The sequence below is a fragment of the Eurosta solidaginis genome, chromosome 5, assembly GCF_040869045.1.
Source record: "Eurosta solidaginis isolate ZX-2024a chromosome 5, ASM4086904v1, whole genome shotgun sequence".
Taxonomy (NCBI): Eukaryota; Metazoa; Arthropoda; class Insecta; order Diptera; family Tephritidae; genus Eurosta; species Eurosta solidaginis.
Genome location: NC_090323.1, coordinates 32113317 through 32140898, shown reverse-complemented (window position 1 = coordinate 32140898; position 27582 = coordinate 32113317). Strand labels below are relative to the sequence as shown.

The following is a 27582-nucleotide window of genomic DNA, read 5'->3' as shown; positions in this document are numbered from 1 at the left end:
CATCAAATCAAACATATTTACATACCTTTGGTTACAAACAAATAAAGTAAATAAAATTTTGTTGCAATGAACCACTAGATTAAAGCAGTTGTATATATTCATACTGAAATGCATTACTTTTCGTTGACCTTGTTGGCTAGGATTTGTCTTTGTGCAAAGCGTCAGCCGAATAAACGTTTTCACCACAACGAAATTTTTGTCGAAATTCATATGTGAACGAGTGCAAAAAGAATGCAAAGGGGATCAACGGTTTCTTGGTGCATAAGCAGGCTTGCTGTATGTGATGTTTGTGCAACTAGTAGCAAATCCACTAAGCAAGCAAATTTTTTGGTAACCAAATTGTTTGCAATCAAAAAAGAGTCTAATCAAAAATCTGGCAGCAAGTGTTGCACATCTGAATAGAAAGAGGCAGCTTACACACACTGATATACCCAGACATATTGAGTTACTTGTATGATTGAATAATTGTAACTGCTGCTGATATATAGACATTAATTGAGAAATTTTAAAGTTTTCTTTACTGCGTGCAAGCAGTTAGCATGAAAAGAATGACGTAACACCCGAATACAAACCTACGAGAAAGTAAAAAAATGAGTTCTTACACTAGCGCAAGTACTTGAAAATAATTTTTTGTCACTATTGATATATTTAAAATAGTTTAATAATAAAGCAAAGAAAAATGTCGGACAATTTCCATGGCTGATTGTAGAGGTCCTTTCAAACCCCAAACTCATCAGTAACCTTTTGGTGGCGCTGTGCTAACTATTCGGTCATGATATTGATAATTTTCAGTACTACATTCAACTTAATATGTCATACCCATAAGTATTATAATCTTTAAAAAAAATTTTTTTTTTGCGATAATTTTCAGTTGGTCGACATGTTCCCCAAATATCCGTAGTCTTAAACATATTATGGCTGCCAGCTGTTAATATTTTAAATGTTTAATGTTTGAAAATATTAAAAATTTCAAATAAAAATTATACGGCAACCCTGTTGTAGAGAATGAATTGAAACGAAGCTTTGACGAAAATAAATACTTTTAAAATTTTCAAAAAGAAACATAAACGCAAAGTTTTTTAACATTAAACTTTTACCGGATGGCAACTCTGGTTGACGTTAACCAATTGTGAAGTTTGTATGGCAACACTTTAAAAAATTTTTGCAAGTGATATTCTATTATTCAAAAAAATACTAAACACATTTTATTTCGATCTAATTTATTAACCTAAATGGCAACCTATTTTGACTTCAACTTCCACAAAAAACTCTATTGCAACCCTTTTCAAAAATAATAACTAAACATTTTGTCTTTGCCACTGTTTTCATATCAGAAACCACATAACACCCTTACCTTAAACTAAGTATAACTTCTTCTAATCCTAGATAAATATATTTTTAAATTTTTGAATAAAAGGTAGGTGGCATCTCTATTAGAGATTTCTTCAGACAACTAATGAACATTTTTCAGCCAACTGACGTAGCTGGTTTTTAAACTCCAAACTCAATAGTCAGCTTTTTTGCAATGAAATTTATTTATCAAAAGGCAGCCTTAATGGCTTTAACTTACAATAAAAATTTTATGGTAAAGTACTTAAATTTTGTCTTTGCCTTCTTTTCATATCAGAAACCGCATAGCAACTTTATTTAAGCAAATTTTAGTTTCTTTAGTTTTGACTTACCCTAAATGTTACCCTGTCAATTCTTACTTCCACAAACAGATGTGTGCCAGCCCTTCTGAAAAACAATTTTTTTCTTCGATGTTAGAACCTATGCTTTGCTACTGCTGATGCTCTCTTTTATAAAATTGTGTTAAAAAGAAATTTTTATTTTACTATTTTTCTTAAAAAAGTCAAGTGGCAACGCCATTCAAAGATGAGTTTTTCCGCCTGGTTTTCAATCTTAGGCTATAATAAACGTTGTTGTTGTTGTAATAATGCCTATAATAAACGTCTTACCTGCCTCTTAGAAAAATTTGAATTTTTTGCATGTTTTTGCATGTTTATATCATATTTTTTTATTATGAAAAATTAGCTGGCAACTTTAAACAATACTGACAAATACCACCTTTCAAGCCTTTAGATTAACTTTGGAAGTAACTTCTAAGAACAGTTGATGATTTCAATTTATTATCAAACATATTTTAAGCTTAAGTTGCATCTCAGTATGAATATTTCTTAATAGGGCTGCCACTTATTCTTGCCAATCATATATACTATATTTACTGCTTTGCTTATCAGTTATTTCGAAAATAATTTCATTAACTTGGAAGAAACTTGATGAATATGTGTGCGCTATATTCTAATTTCCTTTAGTTAACTCTTGGATTATGTAAGGTCTTTGTTGTCTGGCCAGTTCAACCTAACCTTACCTAGGTCTTGGTACTGTTGGTGCTTAAACAGGGCTGCCATCTATTTTAATATTTTTTATTCAAATGTTTATAAATCATTATAGATATCAAATGAAAGGTATTTAAAGTTATATCTCATTTCTAAGTAGGCCTTCCAGGTGTTTTAAAGAGCTGCCACCTATTTATGAGATGGTTTTCGACCAAAATTTGCCACTCAATCTTATTATATTTACTCCCTTGCATATTCACAATATCGATAGTGACTTAACCCATTTTGACGAAATTTGGTTTATAGTCGTACGCTACATTCTATGTTAGCTTCCTAAAAATGTAAGCGGCAAAACGTTTTACAGAGTTCCCACCTATTTCCATTCATGTTTTTAATTCAATTAAGCACGCCATTATGGGCGTAAAATTAAAATAATTTAATGTCGTATGTCAACAGAAAAAAATTTAGTATTATTTCCCTTTAGGGTTGCCACCTTAGCATATTAAATTTGTTTCCTTATATTTCCGCTGCTACTCGAAAATAATGACATCAATAGGCAATGCACTATCCTTCTTAGCTAGCGCTATTTAAAACTATTTAACAATGAAATGGAAATGAACGTAGTTATCCTTGCAAAAAGAAAGATAGGGTCATCAGTTGCTTTAATGGCTGTTCCCTGTTGGTCCGAAAAATTCAGTGTAATAGTTCCCGATTTTTTTACAGATTTTTCTTCATTTTATTATGTTTTGCACTTTAAAACAATATTTTTACTCACGAATACCGAATTTTGTTCAATATATGATAACGTTTAGCTATAGAGGTTCAAATTTTAAGTTTTATTGGTAAATTATGTACATATAATGCAGCGAATCATTTTTTCTCGTGTGAACCAAATTTAATATTATATAAGAGAATTCATTCACTTCAGTGTGGGATCGTAAACCTGAATGCCTTTATGAAATATGTGCTTACTGTGAGAGTGAGTGACTGCTACGCAAAGTGTCACGACGTCATACATAATCTGGCCTTTAAGTACAAATTTTTGCAATAACATTAAAAAAATTAAAAGTCCCCCTATTCCAAATTCAAAAACCCTTTACATCGAGCAACTGCTCTTCAATAAGTAAGTGCCTTAATAGATCTCCATATGCTTTATGATTTTGTGCGTTCTCACATACCAAAGCTGCAGCTGACAGCACTTCAGAGGCAACATATGAAAGTAAGCTCTTATGGTAGCAGTCAATTGAATAAAGTAAAATCTGAAATCTTCCATACATATATATATCGAAATGATAGACTGAATTCAGTTTCACTAAGCGGCGGATGTTAGTTTGACTGCCTGATAACCCTACTATGTACTACATATTTCACTAATCTGTGGGTAGAAAATAAATTGCTCAATCGCTGCCGGCACAATTTCTTTCCGCTACTCTACTTCAAATCAAGCAAACCACATTTCAAGCAAAAAAAAAATCATACATACGCACATGAAACTCTCACAAATTTTCTCAAAGTAACACAAAAAATCAGCATCAAAAAAAATTTGTTTCCAAAAATGCTACTATCAATAAAAACTGCTTTCTCACTCATCACCCCCGCTGCTCTGCTGCAACTCTACATTTGAATATAATACTTTGGTTGGCAAATCTTTCGTAACTATGTGCAATTCAAGCGTAAGCGCATAAGTTCTCATACAAATAGTTATGCATATGTGTTTATGTGTTTGAGTACGCTAGCAAGGACAAATTTTGCAATGAATATATTTGCCTTGAGTAGATTGAAGACAGGCAGACAGGCAACGGATGCTCGGTTAGCGAGCCGCTGTGTAGGAGCACCTTCTTTTATGTCATGTCTTTTTCTTCGCCATATTTTTTTTGGTTTTGTGCACTTTTATTTGCTTTCTCGTTGATTTATGCATGCCTAACCCTGCATTCTTACAAGCGCAGCAGCAAAGTCTGCATAGAAAGAAATATTTGCGTACCAAATGGATAAGTGTGCTGAGCTATGTAAGATTTTGTGTGTGTTTGAATGCTTCAGAGTGTGTATGGCTCAGTCACATATGTGGCGTTTCTATTGATATGCCTTTGTATGCATATGCAGGACACACACGCACACTCACATATCAGCGCTCATATTCAAACAAATGCCCTTAGTTTTCTTCTACGTTCTACTACACTTTCTTCGATTTTGCTTCTGTAAACAAACATTTAAACATATGTCTACATATTAAACGTGAGTTTATGCACTCCAACAAGCAAATAGTTATTTGCTTACCTACTCCAACTCGCACCCACCCATCTGCCCATTACCCATAACACTTCATACATTTTCCAATAATTTCTTCACTCTCTCTCTCTCTCTCTTAGTTCTTTTCGCATTTCTTATGTTGAGGCTATTCATTTTCATTGCTTTTGTGCGCCTCTTATTTGCTTTGAAGTGTATTAAATTGCAAACGGAAATGATAGACGGAAGTGGTTGCGTCGATTTTTGTGCGACTTCCTTGTTGCGCTCATTTTCCCTTTTATTTACATATATGTGAATACATACACACCAGTAGTGCTTATTCAAATACACATAGTACACATATGGCTGTATGTTTATATGTGTGTGTGTTTGTTTTTGCACATGGGCACATTTAAAGTATGCCTTCATTGCATTGTCGCGGAAATTGCAAAGGCGTTCGCTCTGGCAGTCCTTCATTCATTCACTCAGTAATTCATTGGTAATGGTGTCGGCGGAAATTTTGCATTATTTGCATTGCTTGGCATTACTATTGCGGTTGGTATGTGTGAAAAAATTTGTGCACTGTTGTTCAATGTGTTGCGCATGTGGTGGGTACGCTTTAAAGTTGAAAGCTTTAATTTATATTTAAGTGCAGATTTAATATATTTGATTTTAAGCAAATCTCTTAGTTCATACAAATTTATGGTTAAAATTTTCAAAACTGCTCACGTTAATGGTTACTCTACCAGTTTCTCATCAGCCAATTTTTCGGGTACCTCGATGCGAACACGAGAACCTGTTGATATAGAGATGCAGAAGCCAGATATATCAACTCAGTCATGCTGTGGTAGTAGGGTAAGAGCCTCGCCTGTTAAATAAATTGAATTATCTACGGGTAGGTGAGGTTGACAATTAGGTTGACATGGAGGTTGAAGCACTGCTAACTCCTTAAAAGGGCTGCGCTAAACAATTCTTGTATGCAAGTAAGCAATGGTCGCCAGTTTTATGAGTCTTTCACCAAGGATGGCCCTATCTGGGGAGCTATGTTTATTTTTCGCTTTCATTTACTACTGTAAACGTATCATCTACATGTTGCGCTGGTTTCTCTTCCCTATCACCAGCAGGCAGTTGAACCGCTTAGGGCATTATGAAATGCGTAAACAGCCTGGTGGAGCGCAGGCATCCAGCAAAGTGGAAGAAGCCAAGGTATGAGTTCTATTTGGCCAGTTTTGCAGTCGCGTACTAGTTTATAGACCTTGTTCAATCGTTTTACGAAAAACCAATTGCTTTTGGTTCTCTCTTACATGCGTGTATGTGATAAAACTAGGGTTTATGAGGGTGAGAAGTTTATACGCGTCATAAGAAAGACATAAAAGCGTCGGAGAAGTTTACTGGCGGCTTAGTGCTTGAGAAGCAGCAGGATGTGTAACGGAAAATACGCCTATCCTTCTTCACAATAAGTATTGTCCTTTATGTAAAGTAACACCGGCAGATCAAAGGCTTCTTTTGAGAATAATTAGCAACTGGCCACAAAACTGTGAAACCCCCCTGGTCTATGAATGCCGGAATTAAGCCCACAGCAGCTTGTTTTTTTTTTTTTTTTTTAGTTATAACAAGCCTAGCCTCTTGGTCCATTCTAAAGCTTGATATCCAAGAACCAGTTCAAAAAGTGGTACTTTTTAAGGGAATATGCTTCATTCGAGCTAAGTGAAAGCATTACATTAAAGTTAGTACCAGAAGATGATTTTACTGTAACACTGCATCAATGCTATTATTGGTAGAGACGAACGATTGCAGTTAATAAAGAGCCCTCAACAACAGCTCAGAAAATGACACAGATATAGGGGCTGCAATCTAGTCGTACTCTCTAGTAATACTTACGTCATTTAAACTTCCATCATGCTGAATTTGTGAACCCTATGATATAAGGACCGGAACATAATTTTTTTCTGATGACCAAGCTTTAATAAACGCCGTTGCTGCACCAAGTATTTGGTTTTATTCATCGATATACTGGGCTCCGGGCTATTAATGTTTAGAAGTAAAATGCATCGCTGATGTGTAGGGATGTAGAGGCTCAGCTTAAGAAAATGAGTTGGTAACCATCGTCAAGACGGTGGGTCATTATGCGAGGTGAAGTGGGAGTAATGTTAACATGAACAAATTACAACAAAAAAGGAAAACTAACACGGGTTGGGCAATATCAAGACTCGCATGGCCAGTTTACAGTAAGTGCATCTTCATAATAATCAAGGGGCTGCACTTATGAACTTTAAGCGATCTGCACCGGTCATTAGCGTTATTGCGGCGGCTGAGTTGAATATAATTTTATCTCGACAACCAGTTCGAAAGCGCCATATTTGAGAATATTTTTCTTGAAGCGATGGACTAAGGAGTTTAATGATCCGTATCTGACTAAGACGCTCTACCATCGTTGGTACGACCAATCTTAGAGTATTGTTCGTGTGTCTGGTGCCCAGGGTATCAAAACGCTATAAAGCGTATTGAGTCGGTACAGAAGTAATTCATTATATTGGCATTACGTGGTCTTAACTGGGATTCAAGTGTGCAGTTGCCATCATATAGAAATAGGGTTCTCCTTATTAATCTGCCAACTTTAGAAAATCGAAAAACTTTACTAGGGATAATGTTCATTCATAAGTTCATTATGGGCGAGATTGACTCCACACTTGTTAGTCGACTAAACTTTGCTGTTCCTGGTAGAACGTCCAGGCACTTTGTGCCTTTTCATTTACAACTTTGCCGGCAAAATTTTGCCAAAAATAATCCACTGCGTAACTGGTGTTCGTACTACAACGACTTGTATAACCGCATCAGCTTTGAATGTTCGTCTACCGCTTTGCATAATTCAATACTCTCACGTCTGGCTTGATATTTTGTACTTTCTTTCATATGTATCGTTGAATTTGTAATATACATTTTTTTAATTGTAACATTCATTTATCTTAATATTATCTTAGTAGTCTACCGCTTTGTGTCTGTGTCGACTTTAATCCAAATAAACAACAAAAACAAAAAAAGCAACAAGTTTTTCATAAATCGCCCTATTTAATGTCAAAATATTTTGAATTTATGCGCGGATGATTATTCAAGTGTAGCTGAGATAGCATGATATTCCATTCACCAGCTAGTAGGTGCTTAGCATGCGGGAATTTCGCATAAGAATCATTGCAGGCGCTGTAAATATATAACTACCAGAAATGGGGAGCATTTTTTGTAGGCAGTTCTGGTTCGCGCCAGAACGCATATTAGACCCTCCGAAAGACTATATTTGGAAAATTGTCGAATGTCATCGGAAATGGAGATTCCAAATGTTGTTAAAATATTTATAGCAACTCACATCAGTCTTACATTCACTAGACTAAGACAAATTTAATGACATCACAACGGCTTTTAAATATCTAATTGTGTCACTTGGGTCGCATCCAATATACCCAGCTCGAAGAAGTTTACTACAAAATATTTCGTAGTCCTTTTATAATGTTAAAGCAATTAAATGTTATTACCATTTAATATACATATGCATATGTATTAGACTGGGTCGATTTATTAACCGATATCGCGCCATCGATTTTTCGATAGGATTTGGGCTCAGGAAAAAAAGTTCCACTACGCATACCCAAAAACATAGTTTTGGAGCCTGCGAAATTTCATTTTTTTTTTTTTACTTTTTTTCGCCTTTGATTTTTAAGGTGTTTTTCATGACCTACTAAAAATTTTCATTTGGTTGTAAAATTTTCATGTATACCCTATCCGACCAAAAAAAATTTTTTTTTTTCAAAAAAATTTTATCGACATCGTTTTTAGCAGACATCCTTGGTATGTCATGAATAAAACCTTAAAAATCAAAGGCGAAAAAAGTAAACAAAAAATTAAATTTCGCAGGCTCGAAAATTATTTTTTTGGGTATGCGTAGTGGAACTTTTTTTTCCTGAGAATAAATCCTATCGAAAAAACGACGGCGCGTTATCGGTTAACTTTTGTCCATGCAAATCGACCCACCCTAATATGTATACAAAATCAAAATAAATGCTTGTATTTCTTGCAATTAGTAAATATTTGCCAACAATTTAAACATTTAAAACGTAAAATAACTTACACATAAAATTTTCTTATACACATATTTATATTAGTAAAAATATGAAAGTTTTCATTACAAGCCAGAAAACTAAATGCAAAATTTTTAGCAAATTCAATTACCTGAGTTACATGCCACAAAGACAGAATTTTCAATTTCAGAAACACCAACAATTTGCATATTTCAACACTCAGTATTCGAATGTACTACATATGAAAATACACACATACATGCATATATGCAATATAGTACAAATGAAAAATTCATAACCGAATGCAAATAATAAAGTGTCATATTTGCCAAACTGAAATTGCAAACATACATACACAAAAGCGCTGTTTGCTTACATATACATATATGGATATATGTATCTCAAATCTGAAAGTGTTTGCAAATATGTTTACAAATACATATGTATGTACATAAAATTAAACAAACAAATATATTAAGTTTTGCTTGAAACTATTATACAAAATATGCCAATTCAATTGCAATTTCCAAAATATTTCCATAAACACAATTACACATACCACACGTCAATATGAATACGAGCACTTATTAATTTTATTTTTAATCAAAATGCATACAAAATATTACTCATACGCCGTATCTGCCTGTCAGTAAAATATGTATACCTTCGCTCTAAACGCTAGCCAAGTGCGAGTAAATTTAATTTTTACAAATACTTATACAAGCAATTTAATACGTTTTATGCATAAAACGTGTTGGTTTATAAAAAAATTAGACAGCAAAAACAACAACAACACTAACAGCAAAGTTCATTGCATTTGCTTGATTTCGTTTGGTTATAAACACAAGCACCATCATCAAAAATTAAACGCTTGCATTGGCCAATAAGTAAGCTTTAGAGATTTCATTTTTCGCACACAAAAATCCGTAATGAAATATTGATAATTTTATTAACAATTTCATGTTGACAAACATTCAATGAGTGTGTGACATAAACCTTGATATATAGTTTATTTGTAAGCTCTTTGTGAGCTGGTTTGCTTGGTGTTGACTAACATTTTAGCACTTTTAGTAACGTAAATTATTAATGTGGGGGACGTTTGTATATTTGTATTTCAATTGTTTATATTTTTGTATGATTATTTGCCTCCAACATTCTTCAGTTTCGCACATATGTTTAGTCTGTATAACATACTCAATTATGTAAGTGGTATTTGTTTTATATTTAATTTTTGAAAATGTTGTAATTATTGTGTTTGTTTCACAGTCCTGATGATGACTTCCGACTGAAGTCGAAATATCGAAAATACAAATGGAGAATTCGTTGTCAAATCAGCCACCCACTGCCCAATTCAATTTTGGGAATTACATTTTTTGAACGCACAAAAAAATTCATCAAGAAGTTTAGTTTTTAATGCCGTTAGGTGTTTTTTAAAAATAAAGTTTTTAACCTGATAAAAAACTGTCTAAAGTGAGGCATCTCGCAAAAAAGTACATATAGTATAATATAATTCCTAGTATAATTCCTCCATAATAATGGCCAAGTTACTTACTAGAAATATTGTGGGGGTCACTAAACAAGCATCCGATGTCAAATTTCAAATTCAAGATGGCGCCCAACATACAGAATTTAGTAGAAATGGGTCAACAGTAATATAAATACTGTCCGCCATCTTGAATTAGAAATTTGACATGGGATTCTTGTTTAGCGACTCCCACAATATTCACAATATTTCTGGTAAGTAATTTGGTCAATATTATTGAGGAATTATATTTTTTTCGATCATTTTTGACTAAAAAATGGCACTTTTTTGCGAGATGCCTCACTTTAGACAAATTTTTATCAGGTTAAAAACTTTATTTTTAAAAAACACCTAACGGCATAAAAAACTACACTTCTTGACGAATTTTTCATGTGCTCAAAAAATTTGTTTACCTAAAATTGAAATGGGCATGGCTGATTTGACAAAGAACTCCCCAAATATAAAATATATACACTGTGTTTTATTTGGATAAGGCCTCTAGCTTATAAAATAGTTTAATAAATTTAAAGATTAAAGGCCAATAATAATTTTTAAAGAATATTATGAAAAACTTCAAAAAATATTTTTTTTATGAATTTCTTACTTTACTTAATGCTGAAATAAGTTCTCTATGGTTTATAAAAACAACAAAATTAATAAAAAACTTAAGTTAATGTTGCGATAATTTTTATGGCTGTCCACATTTGTCCGCAAATTTCAGTGCAAAAATTTCAGAATTTTTTTTATATTAAGGAAGATAAAAAAATATTCAGTAAATATATATTTTGGTGCAAGTTTTCTTAATATTAAGATTTGAACAATTTTAATTTAAAAAAGATTTACTTAAAAATAATTTTAGGAACTTTTTACTAAACTAATAATACTAATTTAGTTTTCAATTATTTGTAAAAAAAAAATTTTTAAATCTTAGATAAGTATTGAGAAATATTTTATGACTATCCCTATTTGTTCGAAAAATTTAGTACACAAATTTCGGAGTTTTTTTTAATCATGCCTGCCTGCGTAAAAATGCAGTATAAGTTTTTAAGACCCAAACTTGATTTAAAAAAAAATTTTTTCTCGATTTAAAAAAATTATTATTATTTTTTTTTTTTGAAATTTTTGTAGCAAAATTTTAAAACTTTTTTAAAGCTACATAATAACGTTATTTTCATCAAATATTTTTGTTTTATGTTTATTTGTTTAATGGTGTGTTCAATTTATACTTAATATTTAACAGTTCATGAGCCGCTGGCATATAACAATTGAATATTCAATTATACTGAGAACTCAGTTTCTCTTAAACAAACAGAATAGTTGAATATTCAATTGTCATAAGCCAATGTTAAGCTCAAAAATTCTTAAATATTTTTGTTTTATTTTATTTAATAATTTGGGAAAATTTTAAGCAATGTGATATCACGACGGACAAGGCGACAGCTCTTTCAATTATACCTTGTAAATCTCTTCAATGCCTTGTCTACTTTGTTTTCATTTTATTTTCTATGAATCTAACGCAATATTTCAAACGCAAAAATTTATGTTTTGCTGATATATAAACAAAAATTTTTTTGGAGTTTAAACTTTTTTCTTTTTTTCAAATAAAATTTGCACCGAAAAAGCTAAAACTTTTATATTTAAAAAAAACTAATTTTTTTAATTTTATTTTGGATCGACGGTTCGTACTTTTTTTCCCTAAATTAAAACAAAATTATTAAAAAATAACTAATACCCAATTTAACAAAACATAAAATATTTTCAACTCTATGAATTTTAATTTTGGATAGAGATTTATTACTATTTTTAATTTGAAAAACATGTTATTAACATATCGTGCCAAAGTCACGAATGCGCCATTTTTTTTTAAACGAAATATTATATATATCAAATTTTGCAAAGCCAAAACAAATGTGCATTAAAAAAAAAAAAAAACAAAAATAAACATTTTTCAATTAGCATTACTTAGTGGTTTACAAAAGTAAACCTTCCAATAGTGGTTGAAATATATAAAATTAAATCTCTATTTTTAACAATGTCTTCAAGATTTCAAATATGCACATTCGTGATTTTGGCATTGGACCGACGATATCATTCAATAGGGGTAGCAGGAAAATCAAATCCACATCGTTGTTTTAACTTTTAAAACAAAAATTGTTTTTATTTTTATTTAACATTTTTATATTTGGATTCAAATTATTTTGTGTAAGAAAAATTGCGTCACAATTTTTGCAAACTTTTGTAAATATTCATTCATAAATTTTATCAAACATACATATTTCTTTATCTAAAATCTATTCAAAAAAATGCTCCGAAAGTGTTGCTGCTAACTTAGTTAAGGGTTTTAATAAAAAAACTAAAAAAAAATAAAAATGTTATAAACATTAATTAATTTTTGCTTTATATTTTGTACTACCAAATTAGAAACTTCAAAGATAAAAAATTAATTGTCACACCGTCATTTGCTCCATTGTACACACACCTGAGCGATTATATGCTTTTCAAATATTCTTAACGAAAACTATAGATCTTAGATAACTTCTTATAAATTATTTCTTGCAAAATTGTTGTTACCAGTTTTATGAAATATTTAAATAAATACTAAAATTTTAAAAATATTTAATTTTGTATGAATTAAGCGTGGATTGCCCTAATTGCTTCTATATGTATGAAAACATTTATTTGAAGTAATTTTTTAATTTAATTTATTTAAAAATTTGGAAAAAAATGTAAGCAGCGTGACATTTCGAAACAGCTGTCGCCTTGCCCGACCTGATGTTATATTGTTTTTTTCCCATTTTTCCCAAATTATTAAATTATTTCTTTTGTAGTTATTACCGGCGTTAGTGTTGTTGCTTATTAAAAACTTTTATTCGAGCTCTAGGCCACACAAATATATGTACCAAAATATCAAAAACCGATTTTGATTTTACGTATATAATATTTATTGTTGTCGATATTACGACCTCGGTTTGAAGTCATCTTCAGGACTGGAAATTAAGACAAATATTACACTAAACACATTAAACGCACATAAAAATTAACAACTTGCACATATGAATGTTGCTTATCGACTAATTTTAAACATGAAGTAAAAAAATATAATAAGCACCTGAGACAAGATGTAAGCAATTAAAGAAACGTAATGGTAAACAAAATTTAACAATAACAACCATATATGAACTAATAAACTATAAGCGACAGTCAAAACCTATTTATCACCAACAGGTTAGTTGTTGTTGTATGGCGAGAGAACATATGTATAAAGATGGTAGGACAGAACACAAACAAATGATACTCAGCACTGCTTGTAGCTATTTTTGATGCGTTGTCTGTAGGCTTGTGCACAGTGGTCCGTATCACTCTTGAAATGCATACGTACATATGTTTATCCGTAGGAGTTCTTATAATGTGCAACATTTCCAGAATGAAGCGCTTATTATAATGATTTTCTATTTCTAATATCGCTATATTTTCTAAATCTGGATAGTATCCCGTGGTCCTGCAATGTTGTTTAAATCCGTTTTGTTGTCATTAGGGTGGCCGCGATTTTTTAAATTCGATTTGTGAGCGGAAATCCTTGTCAGATCGCGTGTTCGAATCGAGCTCAAGGCCTAACAATTATTATTTTATCATTATTATTGTTATGATAAATTTTTTCTTAATTAAAAAAATTATTAAATTAGAATAGAAGAAAGAAAAAATTTAGACAACTGCCAAAGCTCGTTGTATAGATCCATTTCGGGAACTGCTAAAATCCTTCATCGGCAACGTTTAGGGGCCGCTGCTATTCTAATTTAATAATTTTTTTTTCTGTTTTCGCAATAGCAAACAAATCGTCAACGTACTTGGTTAGCAGACGCGTTTGTGCTTACATTCCTCTTCAAACTTTTTTAGTAATCCTTCCATTACTATATCTGCTATTATTGATATTGATGCTATTCTTTTGCATTAAAAAAATCTTATTTGGTATACAAAATTTAAAAAAATTTACATATTTCGAAAACAAGTTTTATTTTATTCTTCAGTATTTAGTAATTTTTCATAAATAATAAAATTTCTATCAAATTTCTTCTCGTTTGCGCCACTGTACATACACATACGAACATACATAAACGACTACAATCTTTTAAAATATTCATAACTAAAACTATAAATCTTAGATAACTCGAATGCTGTGCGCCTGTGGCTTGTGAACATAAAAAGCGAGAAAACAAGCAAATACAAAAAATTCCAAATGCAAATTAAATTTTACGCCAAAATTTCATTTAAGTAAAAGCATTGTAAGTTGATTGCGACACCAACAAAAACAAAAACATGTACAACTTCACAGCCAGACAAACAAAAACACTAATGTTGTTGTTAGTGTCATATTTCAAGGCTTGCTTGTAGCAAAAACTCGGCTAAGCCGCAGCCAAAGGCAAAAGTGACTAGTTTATTTTTTGACAGAAAAAAACACCAAATAAAAGCAAGAAAATAGTAGAAAATCAAATGTTCAAGCACTTCAAACGCTTGTATTTGCAATGGAGCGCAAAATAGTGGCTAACGCAAAAGGCAACAACAAAAAGCTCCACAATACGATAGTAACAAAAAAGGGCAGCTCTAAATGTTGCAACTAAGTCGGAGCATTTTAATATGCAACATAAAATGTTTTTTTTATAAAACCATCTGTCTCTCATATCCTCTCTCCTATCAACTATAAAGTCACAGACCTCTGTTTGCTGTGTTGCAATAAGAAACAAATAAGGAAGGCTAAGTTCGGGTGTAACCGAACATTACATACTCAGTTGAGAGCTATGGAGACAAAATAAGGAAAATCACCATGTAGGAAAATGAACCTAGGATAACTCTGGAATGTGGTTGTATGACATGTGTATCAAATGAAAGGCATTAAGAGTATTTTATGAGGGAGTGGGCCACAGTTCTATAGGTGGACGCCATTTAGGGATATAGCCATAAAGGTGGATCAGGGTTGACTCTAGAATGCATTTGTACGTTATGGGTATCAAATGAAAGGTGTTAATGAGTATTTTAAAAGGGAGTAATCCTTAGTTCCATAGGTGGACGCTGTTTCGAGATATCGCCACAAAAGTGGACCAGGGGTGACCCTAGAATTTGTTTGTACAATATGGGCATCAAACGAAAGGTGTTAATGAGAGTTTTAAAAGGGAGTGGTGGTTGTTGTATAGGTGGTCGTATTTTCGAGATATCGCCATAAAGGTGGACCAGGGGTGACCCTAGAATTTGTTTGTACAATATGGGTATCAAACGAAAGGTGTTAGTGAGTATTTTAAAAGGGAGTGTGCCTTAGTTCTATAGGTGGACGCCGTTTCGAAATATCGCCATAAAGGTGGACCAGTGGTGACTCTAGAATGTGTTTGTACGATATGGGTATCAAATTAAAGGTATTAATGAGGGTTTCGAAAGGGCGTGGTGGTTGTTGTATAAGTGGACGCCATTTCGAGATATCGCCATAAAGGTGGACCAGGGGTGACCCTAGAATTTGTTTGTACAATATGGGTATCAAAAGAAAGGTGTTAATGAGTATTTTAAAAGTGAGTAATCCTTAGTTCCATAGGCGGACGCCGTTTCGAGATATCGCCATAAAGGTGGACCAGGGGTGACCCTAGAATTTGTTTGTACAATATGGGCATCAAACGAAAGGTGCTAATGAGTATTTTAAAAGGGAGTGGGCCTTAGTTCTATAGGTGGACGCCGTTTCGAAATATCGCCATAAAGGTGGACCAGGGGTGACTCTAGAATGTGTTTGTACGATATGGGTATCAAATTAAAGGTATTAATGAGAGTTTTAAAAGGGAGTGGTGGTTGTTGTATAGGTGGTCGTATTTTCGAGATATCGCCATAAAGGTGGACCAGGGGAGACCCTAGAATTTGTTTGTACAATATGGGTATCAAAAGAAAGGTGTTAATGAGTATTTTAAAAGGGAGTAATCCTTAGTTCCATAGGTGGATGCCGTTTCGAGATATCGCCATAAAGGTGGAGCAGGGGTGGCCCCAGAATTTGTTTGTACAATATGAGTATCAAAATAAAGGTGTTAATGAGTATTTTAAAAGGGAGTAATCCTTAGTTCCATAAGTGGACGCCGTTTCGAGATATCGCCATAAAGGTGGGCCAGGGGTGACTCTAGAATTCGTTTGTGCAATATGGGTATCAAACGAAAGGAGTTAATGAGTATTTTAAAAGGGAGTGGGCCTTAGTTCTATAGGTGGACGCCTTTTCGAGGTATCGCAATAAAGGTGGACCAGGGGGACTCTAGACTTTGTTTGTACGATATGGGTATCAAATGAAAGGTGCTAATGAGTATTTTTAAAAGGGAGTGGCCCTTAGTTCTATAGGTGTTCGCCTTTTCGAGATATCGCCATAAAGGTGGACCAGGGGTGACTTTAGAATATGTTTGTACGATATGGGTATCAAATGAAAGGTGTTAATGAGTATTGTAAAAGGGCGTGGGGCTTAGTTCTATAGGTGGACGCCTTTTCGAGATATCACCAGAAAGGTGGACCAGGGGAGACCCTAGAATTTGTTTGTACAATATGGGTATCAAAAGAAAGGTATTAATGAGAGTTTTAAAAGGGAGTGGTGTGAAGGCGTTTTCCAGATATCGACCAAAATGTAGACCAGGGTGACCCAGATTATGATCTGTTGGATACCGCTAATTTATTTATATATGTAATACCTGCCAAAATTTTAAGGGTTTTTTTTTCGCCCTGCAGAACTTTTTCATTTTCTTCTACTTAATATGGTAGGAGTCACAACCATTTTAAAAAAATTTTTTCTTAAGTTATATTTCGCGTCAATAAAACAATCCAATTACCTTACCATGTTTCATCCCTTTTTTCGTATTTGGTATAGAATTATGGCATTTTTTTCATTTTTCGTAATTTTCGATATCGAAAAAGTGGGCGTGGTCATAGTCGGATTTCGTTCATTTTTCATACCAAGATAAAGTGAGTTCAAGTAAGCACGTGAACTAAGTTCATTAAAGATATGTCGATTTTTTCTCAAGTTATCGTGTTAACGGCCATGCGGAAGGACAGACGGACGAATGTGTATAAAAACTGGGCGTGGCATCAACCGATTTCGCCCATTTTCACAGAAAACAGTTAGCGTCATAAAATCTATGCCCCTACCAAATTTCAAAAGGATTGGTTAATTTTTGTTCGACTTATGGCGTTAAAAGTATCCTAGACAAATTAAATGAAAAAGGGCGGAGCCACGCCCATTTTGAAATTTTCTTTTATTTTTGTATTTTGTTGCACCATATCATTACTGGAGTTGAATGTTGACATAATTTACTTATATACTGTAAAGATATTACATTTTTTGTAAAAATTTTACTTTAAAAAATTTTTTTTTTAAAAGTGGGCGTGATCCTTCTCCGATTTTGCTAATTTTTATCAAGCGTACATATAGTAATAGGAGTAACGTTCCTGCCAAATTTCATCATGATATCTTCAACGACTGCCAAATTACAGCTTGCAAAACTTTTAAATTACCTTCTTTTAAAAGTGGGCGGTGCCACGCCCGTTGTCCAAAATTTTACTAATTTTCTATTCTGCGTCATAAGTTCAACTCATCTACCAAGTTTCGTCGCTTTAGCTGTCTTTTGTAATGAATTATCGCACTTTTTCGGTTTTTCGAATTTTTCGATATCGAAAAAGTGGGCGTGGTTATAGTCCGATATCGTTCATTTTAAATAGCGATCTGAGATAAGTGCTCAGGAACCTACATACCAAATTTCATCAAGATACCTCAAAATTTACTCAAGTTATCGTGTTAACGGACGGACGGACGGACGGACATGGCTCAATCAAATTTTTTTTCGATCCTGATTATTTTGATATATGGAAGTCTATATCTATCTCGATTCCTTTATATATGTACAACCAACCGTTATCCAATCAAACTTAATATACTCTGTGAGCTCTGCTCAACTGAGTATAAAAAATCAAAAGCAAGCAGACTACTTCGAATAGCTCTTCAACAGCATCAAAAACAAGCATTCTCCTCTACCGTTTGCTCTGTCCATGCTAACATACATTAATTTAACTACATTAGAGGCATTTGTAACTCGTTTAGGAGATTTGTTCATGTCCATGTTTGTCTGAATCAGCCATATTACTGGGCTTAACTTTTAGCTGTATGTTTGCAGCTGCTAAGCGTGCGTCTCATGTATATTTGACTGTTGCAACAAAAGGCCTAAAACAGTTATTTCTCATCATTTACTCGTTATTCTTTTCTTTTTTTTTTCATTTACTCGTCACTTCCTTCGTTTTTTCTTTTGTTCTTACTTGCGCACAAACATACACACACAAACCCAACTAGCAGTCTTCTCAATTACCTCGTATTAGTTACTTGATTGTTGTTGCTTTACAAGTATCCGTTACTTCACCATTACCGCTTGTATCCTTTGTTGCTCTCTATCTGTACACAGGTCCTTAGCTATCCACTTGTATTCGTTTCACAGGTTTTTTGACTTCACTCAAAAACGTTGTTGAGTTGTTGCTGAAAAGTTCATCATGACGAAATTAAATTTTGTTGCTAGATTAGTGTTAGTGGTCATCATACATTAGTATGTATTAGGATTAGTAGTGTAGTAAATTTCAATTGCTTACATACATAAGTCTGTTTGCGCTCCGGTTATAGTCGTTCAGGCTATTCGTTTTTCATTTCCTGTTTTATGGCTTTCACTGATGCGTTTTTGTTGTTCTTGTAAGCACTAGTTTTGAGTTGATCTGTAAAAGAAAATTAAATTAAATTTTTAGTGTTTCTGCGGGTCTGATTTTACTTAAATATTTATTATGTGAAAGACGAATGTGGGCTTTTATGAGGAAATCAGTTGATTCCAGCGGTCATATGTTCCATAGGTTGGTAAATAGAGGCACCCTACAAGGAGATGTTCGCTTTCCGCTACTTTTGGTGGTGATCGTTAACTCATAGCTACATCCCATCTATGTAATGTATTAGATGATCGCGTTATACCGCCCAAGGTTGGCGGTCGAAGGCCTATCTTATATAAAGTCAAGTATCTGGCAGTCATTTTGGATAGGAAATTGCCCTTAAGTAACAATATATCAGAGTCAATAAAGAAATCCATAACTGCGTTGTTCTCTCAAATTTGTACTCTATAAAGCCGTTGTTTGCCCAATGCAACAATAAGGCGCTCTGGTTCGATGGCTGGCACTTATAAACGCAACGAACCTTGAACACTTACAAAAAGTTGAGAGGAGTTTGGAGCTTTGCATAAGCTGCGCTCTTGTTTTCACTCTGACGGAGGCACTCAACTGTATCCTCCACCTACTAAATTTGGCGGCGAAGGAAATAGTCTATATCAAAGCCCTGGGAGTTGCAAGAATGTGCATACTACGATCTTGAGCACAGAAGCCGTAGTTGCAATAAAAGTACTTACTTATTATTGCTGACGCTGTAGTTAAAGTTCTTTTGTACGCTGACGATATTGTGCTTCTGGCAGACTCTGCGACAGATTTACAGAAAATGATGGATACGCTTTACCTTTACAGTAAGCAGTGGGGGTTGACAGTTAATCTCTCTAAATCCAAAGTATTAGTTTTTAGGGAAGCTAGCAGGATGCCCGCGTGGTGTTGCTGGAATTATGGTAATGACACTATTGAGATTGTAAATGAGTACAAATACTTAGGCGTGCTTTTAAATTATAAACTTTCTTTCATAAAGCACTTAGATGCGAAACTGCCAGAAGCTAAAACTGCTATAGTTGCTACATGGCTCAAATATATAAATAATTCCAGAATTTCCATCTCGCATAAGATGAAAATTTTCGAGGCGGCGTCCAGGTCTTTCATGCTTTATGGTGCGCAACTATGGGGTATTGATAAGTTTGAGTCCGTAGAGAAACTCCTGCGGTTCTTTATAAAAAACTAATATTTCTCACACCTAACACCCCAAACTATATGTTGCACCTCGAATCAGGTTTATGTTCGCTGTTCTACCATACTTTAAGCACGCACATGTATTATATCGCGCGCTGTTTTAGTTTATCACCAAATAGACTGCCCCGCATTGTAGCTGAGGAGACAGTGCGTCAAGGCTTGTGATGGGTGAAAAACTGGGAAATTGTTTATGTAAGTGTTGATATGGACCATCAGCGTGATTTCTCGCCTGCAGCGCTTAAACTGCGAATTACTGTAGTACTAGAGAGATTGCTGCAAAAAAGTTTGCCAGCTACACCGAGAGTGCACTGCAATCTAGATCACACGATCTTTACCCGTACTTGATTCCTATAGACGCTACTTACTTCTCCGATGAGTTTTCGGCCTACGCCATAAGTCACTTCTGTAAACTGCTCGGTTTGCAACTTATGTACTGCTTAAGACACCTTTCATTTTATTGGGATATGTCCTATTTACAAAGATATCCGTTTTCAATGTTTTGGTGAGAAAGTTTTGGACCTGCAAAAGGTTTTAACTATTCTTAGTGGTGGTAACTAACACTCGCTACGTTCTTATATAAGTAGTTGCGTTAAATATAGGGAACTTATTGTAACAGAATTTGCTTAAACTATTGTTTTTAACTATATGTGCTATGTAGACACACAACAATTAATGTTATTGTCTAAGATCCATTGTTTATTATTTTAAAGTATGGTCTTACAATTTCTACTTTTGTAATTCTTTGTTGTAATATAATAAATAAAATAACTATCTCTCTATTTTTTTATTATTGGAGCAATATTCTTATTAAGAGTTACATTTTGCATTGCCACACGACAAGGACGAGCAAATAGGCAACTTGCATGCTGTTCAGGGTGTCAAAAATATATTTACCGATGCCTATAAACGGTTATGGGCATCGCAAGGTGTGCATTGGCCATTGTTATACCGCAAAACCACTCCCGACAAACTTAAGAAAGTTTAAGATATTTAAATCCCAACCCGATTAGCTCTATAATGACTTTTTTTTAACGCTTCTGACACAAAATGCATGCCCATATGTTCTAAGCCCTAAACTCATTTTTAACAAAACACTGTCACACTAGTCTTAGATTTCATATATTTCTAAGACTTTCCTTACTCCCCTCTCCTACTCGATCTTTTCATAAATTTCATTCTCTGCCCTTTTCCCACTTTTCATAATTTTCACTCTTAAACTTCTTTCTTCCCCTCTCATTCTCAGCCCTTACGTTATTTTCACTTCTTGTTGCTCTCATTCTCTAGAATATCCTGCAAATTTTTTGGATCTGGCAATGAGCTTAGAGGCGCCGGCAGGAATGGTATTCTCGTCGGCATCTTAAACCAGACAGGTAAAATCTAAAGTAATATATATATATATGTATATACGTTGAAAATGGTATCATTAATGATATGAAATGATGAAGTAGTATTTGCTTACATAATTCCAAAATTTATACATACATCCACAACAAAATAGATTTGCAACATTGAACACTCTATTTTATACTATTATTTTCAATCTTTTTTAAAACCAAATGCTTAATCACATTTCTTGGGATTTCACGGCTCAAAACACATACACCAATTCAATGAGCGTGTCAAATTTAGTTTTTAATCAAATATCACCTCATACGGTTCCAAAGATAAACAAATACATATACAAAGACACACTTGTGTACTCAAATAAATGAGTGCACATACTAAAATATATTTAATTTTGTAATGCAATCATTGCAAAATATACAATAGAAACATTATGAACATTACACACACAACCATACGTATTGACTTATGGCATAAACACATGCACACACGCGCATAGCTTTAAAATATAGAATATTCTGCTGCAAGGCAAGCAACCAACTCTCTTACCTTAATTGAATTGCAGCTGCGTCACCTTTTAAACGAATTCAATCAATAACATTGAATGTTGTTTTTCAATGCTGTGGGCAAGAAAAGAAGTGGAAGTGGTGAACTGCAAGGTGCTGGTACTTTCAACTTGTCCCCTTCCCCTTAGAGTCACGACTCACCACGCCACACCGCCTTTGGCGGTTTACTATGTTCTATCTTAAACTAGAAGTAAGTATGTCTTCAAAAACAGTTTTTTTTGTTTTTTCTTTTTTAATGTGTATGTATGTAGATATGTGTACTTCAATCTCTCAATCACATTAAATTACTCGCACTCAGGCGTTAACATAAACATACAAATATGTATATATATATTTATTTACTGCTGCATATGTAGACAGCTGTGCTTGTTTATGGAGTTGCGTATGTAATAGTACTTAAAGGTGTTGTTGTTGCTGATTTGTTGTTTTCGCATAGATACTTGTAGCTATTGTTATATGCTCACCGATAAATGTACTTGTATTTTATGTGTGTTTTTATACTCAGCGTGCTTTGCACACAGAGTATATTAACTTTGATTGGATAACAGTTAGTCGTACAGGTATAAAGGAATCCATATACCAAAATCATCAGTATCGAAAACAAATTTGATTGAGCCATGTCCGTCCGTCCGTCCGCCCGTTAGCATGATAACTTGAGTAAATATTGAGATATCTTCACCAAATGTGGGACACTATCTTATCTGGACCCAGAATAGATTAGTATTGAAAATGAGCGAAATCGGATGATAACCACGCCCACTTTTTATATATATAAAATTTTGGAAAACACAAAAAACCTGATAATTTAGTAAATAATACACCTAGAATGCTGAAATTTGACGTGTGAACTGATATTGAGACTCTTGATAAAAAATTTAAAAATTGTTTCAAAATGGGCGTGGCACCGCCTACTTATGATAAAATCAATTTTACAAATATTATTAATCATAATTCAAAAATCGTTAAACTTATCGTAACAAAATTCGGCAGAGCGGTTGCCTTTACTCTAAGGAATGATTTGAAGAAAAATTAACGAAATCGGTTAAGGACCACGCCCGCTTTTATATAAATGATTTTTGAAAGGGTCGTGGACGAATAAAATAAGCTATATCTTTGCAAAAAAGAGCTTTATATCAATGGTATTTCATTTCCCAAGTGGATTTATAACAATAAATAGGAAAAACTTCAAATTTAAAAAAATGGGCGTGACACTGCCCTTTTTATGACTAATGTTTCGGGAGCCATAAAATTGGGTACACAAATTTTCCCTATAGCAGGAAACATTTCTAGAAAAAATGGTCGAGATCAGTTAAAGACCACGTCCATTTCTATATAAAAGATTTTTGAAAGGGTCGTAGCGAAAAAGAGCTTTGTGTCAATAGAATTTTACTTTCTAAATTGAATTATAACATTAAATTGGATAACACTAAATTTTTTGAAAATGGGTGTGGCACCGCCCCTTTTATGACTAAGCAATTTTCTATGTTTCTGGAGCCATAACTCGAAGAAAAATTAGCATATCGTAATGAAATTGTGTACACATATTTTCCTTATAGCGGAAAATATATCTAGTAGAAATGGGCGGGATCGATTAAAGACCACGGCAACTTAGATATCAAACAAGCCTAAAAGGGTCGTAGACTAGAATAATAAGCTATAACTTAGCAAAAAATAGTTTTGAATCAATGATTTTTCACTTATCAAGTTTTTTTGTAAGAGGAAATGGGGAGACATTTTTTTTAAACAGGCGGTGCCATATGTTATGTAGAAAAGTAATTTATCTGAAATGAAATATACAATTGAAGCTCACGCTGAGTATATAATGTTCGGTTTCACCCGAACTTAGACACCTTTACTTGTTATTTTTGTTGTTTAGCTCTAATGGCGTTGGGCATACGACCTAGAAATGCTGCCAAAGCTTTTCCCTCTGGGTTTTGAGCTGTAAAGGTCTTCAAAGACTTATAAATGTGAGCATATTCTTATAGGAGAAAATAGTTATTCTCTGGGAGTGTATTAGGCTGGATCGTAAGGAAAATTTATTATTTTTGTTATGCCAAGATTGAAAGCTTGTTTATGCAATATTTGATGAGTAAACAAGAAATTATGTTAAACAATAAAAAGAAAGTAAAAATAATAGGAGTGGAGAGGCAGTTATCGGTGTGTTATCGAATTACCGATTTCTAAGCGAAAAATTAATTGATAATTAATTGAAAAATTATACATATGTATTGAAAAAGTTATCAAGTTGCTATCGAACTCTTATCAAATAATCGATTTACTATAAAAAAGGTATCAATATGTTATCGAAAAGTCATCGACTATTTTTCGAAAAGTATCGATTTTCCATCGGAATTTCATCAGTTGTTTGTCGATATGTCTTCAAAAAGTCATCGATTACATATCAAGGAAATATCGATTATTTATCGAAGAAATAACTTTCAACGAGGTATCGAAATAATATTGATTTCGTGTCTGAGTGTTACCAATTTGTTATTGGCATATTAATCGACGACTCAACAGTCGATACCGGTAAAAAACTTAAAAATAAAATCGATGACACATTTGTAATCGTCGATAACAAGCCGATAAGAAGCCAACAAGAAGCATATTACTGGGCGATAATAACTCGCAATCTATATAGCATTATGGACTTTTCAGCTAAGTTTTTACAGATGCTATATGCTAAGGCTCTCACTGATAACGAGCTGCAGAGGAGACAGAGTAGACAACGAGAAGGAAATTTCGCTTTTCACGTACGGGTCTAAATTGAGCTGCGGTGTTGGAATTTTCTGGAGATTTTGATGCTGTTCTGCTCTAACGTATACATACCTTTAATTTTTGTTTTATCTATTTACACTTTTCCAACAACAACAACAATTACCACACATAAAAAAGTTTCGTCAACTTTTCTAAAACTTTTGCTAGAATATCGAAGAAAAACACGTCAGTCGATGGATACTCAATAAATTTAACAATTTCCACACACACACATATACACAAATATGTATTCCGAAATATTTTGGTCTTCATCATAGCCAAAGTTAAAACGTTTTGGTTTCGTTGAAAATGAAAATGCTGATGAGCAAAATGCCTTGTGATGATGACGATGCGAACATGCATATGTGTAACAAGTCGGCCTCTTTAGCTATCAACTCATCATGACACACTCCTCCCCATCTGCCTTGCTATTTTCTTCAATACCGTTATTTGTTCTTGTTAATGTATTGCAATTTTGCTAAAATTCTCATTTGCTTGAGTAAACGTGGTACCCATATCTATGCAATAGCATAAAAACAAATATACACGCACACTGACATATTCACTTATACATGGAAGTAAATTCCAGTCGAGCAACTCGTCCTTGCCACAGGATATGCTATATATGCTTTCGAATTAGTAGAATGGAATGTATTGTCTTGTTTTTGCCCTCCCTTTGCTGTTAGGATGCAATGTAGCATGAAATCCTATTTAACGTATATTCAGCTAGCCCTTCAATAATAACAACGACAACCACAACAACAACAACAACAACAATTTTTGAAAGCACAACAGTAGCAACAACGAATTTTTAAGCCAACAACATTTTCAACAAAACCACTAAAAACAAGCCAACAAAACTCAACCACAACAGCATAAGCAACAGTCAGTTGTTTGCAGTGTAGCGAAGCTTAAACGGAAAAAGGACTCATCGAATATAATACCAACTTCGACATTCTTAAGCCCCACACTAAATTTGTAGGCATAGCGTGCAAGTGGGACTTTGAAGCTGTTTATGGTGGAAGAAACTTTTGTATACTCGGCAGTCTGCTTAGATTAACATAGCTGTGGAGAACTATCTTATTTGAATAAGATGCTAGTTCCCTTACCTTTCCTTGTTGTTTTCGTTGTTGTAACCGCAAAAGTACCCCCCGAAGTTTTAAGGGTGTTCTCGGTATTTTGATAGTCCTCTGCTGAATATGAATCCGATCTGCTTTGTTTTATTGTGTTGATTTTCCGACAGTGTGGTAAATTGTTGTGACGATTTTACGTCATCCATTGCCAGATTTGGTTTGGAGACAACCAGGGTTCGGCGTTACGTCATCAGTGTCGATTTTCGTTCTGATCTGCTGTTGTCGTTTGTCTTATATTTATATTTCGTTGGTGCCTAATCTCCGATATGCTCTTGTACAAGCACCTGCTGGTACTAAGCCGACTACTTTGGGAACGATTTTTTGTGACCGGGCTCGTGTTTTTAGTCGTCTCTTACGACATGCATGCCTAGGCCCTTTAAACGCTTGAGGCTCTCAATCTTTCTTTCGCTTTCGCATGCATTTCTTATCTCCCCTATTTTTCCTTAAACTTTTTGGTAAAATTACTCATCTTGAAAGAAAGACATGAATTAAATTTATTAATTTATTATAGTTTTGAAAAGTGATTTGTAATGCAACACTATTCCGAGCTATAAAGAATCAGACGCTAGTTCTTTGACCTTGCTTTTAGACTATCTTCGTGTAATGAAACAGGTGTTACCTGCCTTCTCTTTCTAACTATGATTCAGCGAGTTTGCCCATCAGGGGTTGAGTGTATGAAATAACTAGGAATTTCCTTCAAATTTTAAAGGATAGTTTTGTATGGCAACCCTTCTCCGATGCGTACTGAAAGAAGCTCAAAAAATTATTATCTGCTAGCCAAATTGTGGCAACTCCATTTCAAAAACAAGATATTTTAAGCAAGAAAGATGTTTGAATGAAACAGAAGTACATATAGTACGAAAATATCACTCTTATTCATTGGCAACCCTATCTTCAAATAGATTTAAAACAAAAGCAGCTAAAAGAAGCAAAACTGTGGCAAATAATAAGTAAATATTTTATTTGATAAAGTGTATGTATATATGTGCTACGAGTGCATTACAATAAAAAGTAAAATTGAGTAAAATTTATTATTTGCATGGCAACCCTGCTTGCAAATTTTATAAAATCGTAAAAAAGGAAGGAAAATTGTGGCTTGCTTTGCTTTTTAAGCAAAAATTTTTTTAAGTAAGAAAGTGTATCTATATAATGCGTTTTTGTAGAGGCTAAAAAGTATGTTTAGTAAAAACTTATTCCCATGGCAATCCTACCTCAAAAATAAAAGCTTAGTAAAAAAATTGATAAAACTCCATTTCAAAAAGCAATATTTTACGCGAAAAAGTTTAACTATGAAATACAAGTACTATTTGGGCTAAAATCTCCTTAAATAAAAAGAAGCTTTTCTATGGCAACCCTGTTTTATTGTTTTTAAAAAGAAAAACAGCTAAATAAAGAAAAAATTTATATAACCGCACTTCAAAAACCAATATTTTAGCTGTAAAAGTATATCTATGAGCTTAGTAAATTCTGTTGAGGAAAATATATAACTATATGGCAACCCTACTTCAAGATTATTAAAAAAAAAAATTTCCTAACCATGTTTAACATCTTTTGGTAGTTTGAATACTAATTTCAGTAAATAGGCGATGTCTCATTTTTAAATTAAAATTTAATAGGGCAACCCTATTTTTGGAAAGCTAAACTGTATTTTAAACATCCCCTAAGAAATGTATGAATTGTAGTAAAAAATAGTTTTGTAAA

At 33.5% G+C, this 27582-nt stretch overlaps 1 protein-coding gene and 1 long non-coding RNA gene across 7 annotated transcripts in view; one reads left to right on the top strand and one right to left on the bottom strand.

Annotated features, from left to right (window-relative positions):
• The window catches only part of bru3 (bruno 3), a 431221-nt gene that overhangs the window by 336718 nt on the left and 66921 nt on the right, over nt 1-27582 (top strand). The gene's annotated exons all lie outside the window — the stretch shown is intronic.
• Nucleotides 18184-26301, bottom strand: LOC137251746 (uncharacterized). Its single transcript, XR_010953333.1, has 3 exons — nt 25858-26301; nt 18793-18908; nt 18184-18678 (listed from the first exon to the last, which is right to left on the bottom strand). It is a non-coding gene; the product is annotated as an uncharacterized lncRNA (long non-coding RNA).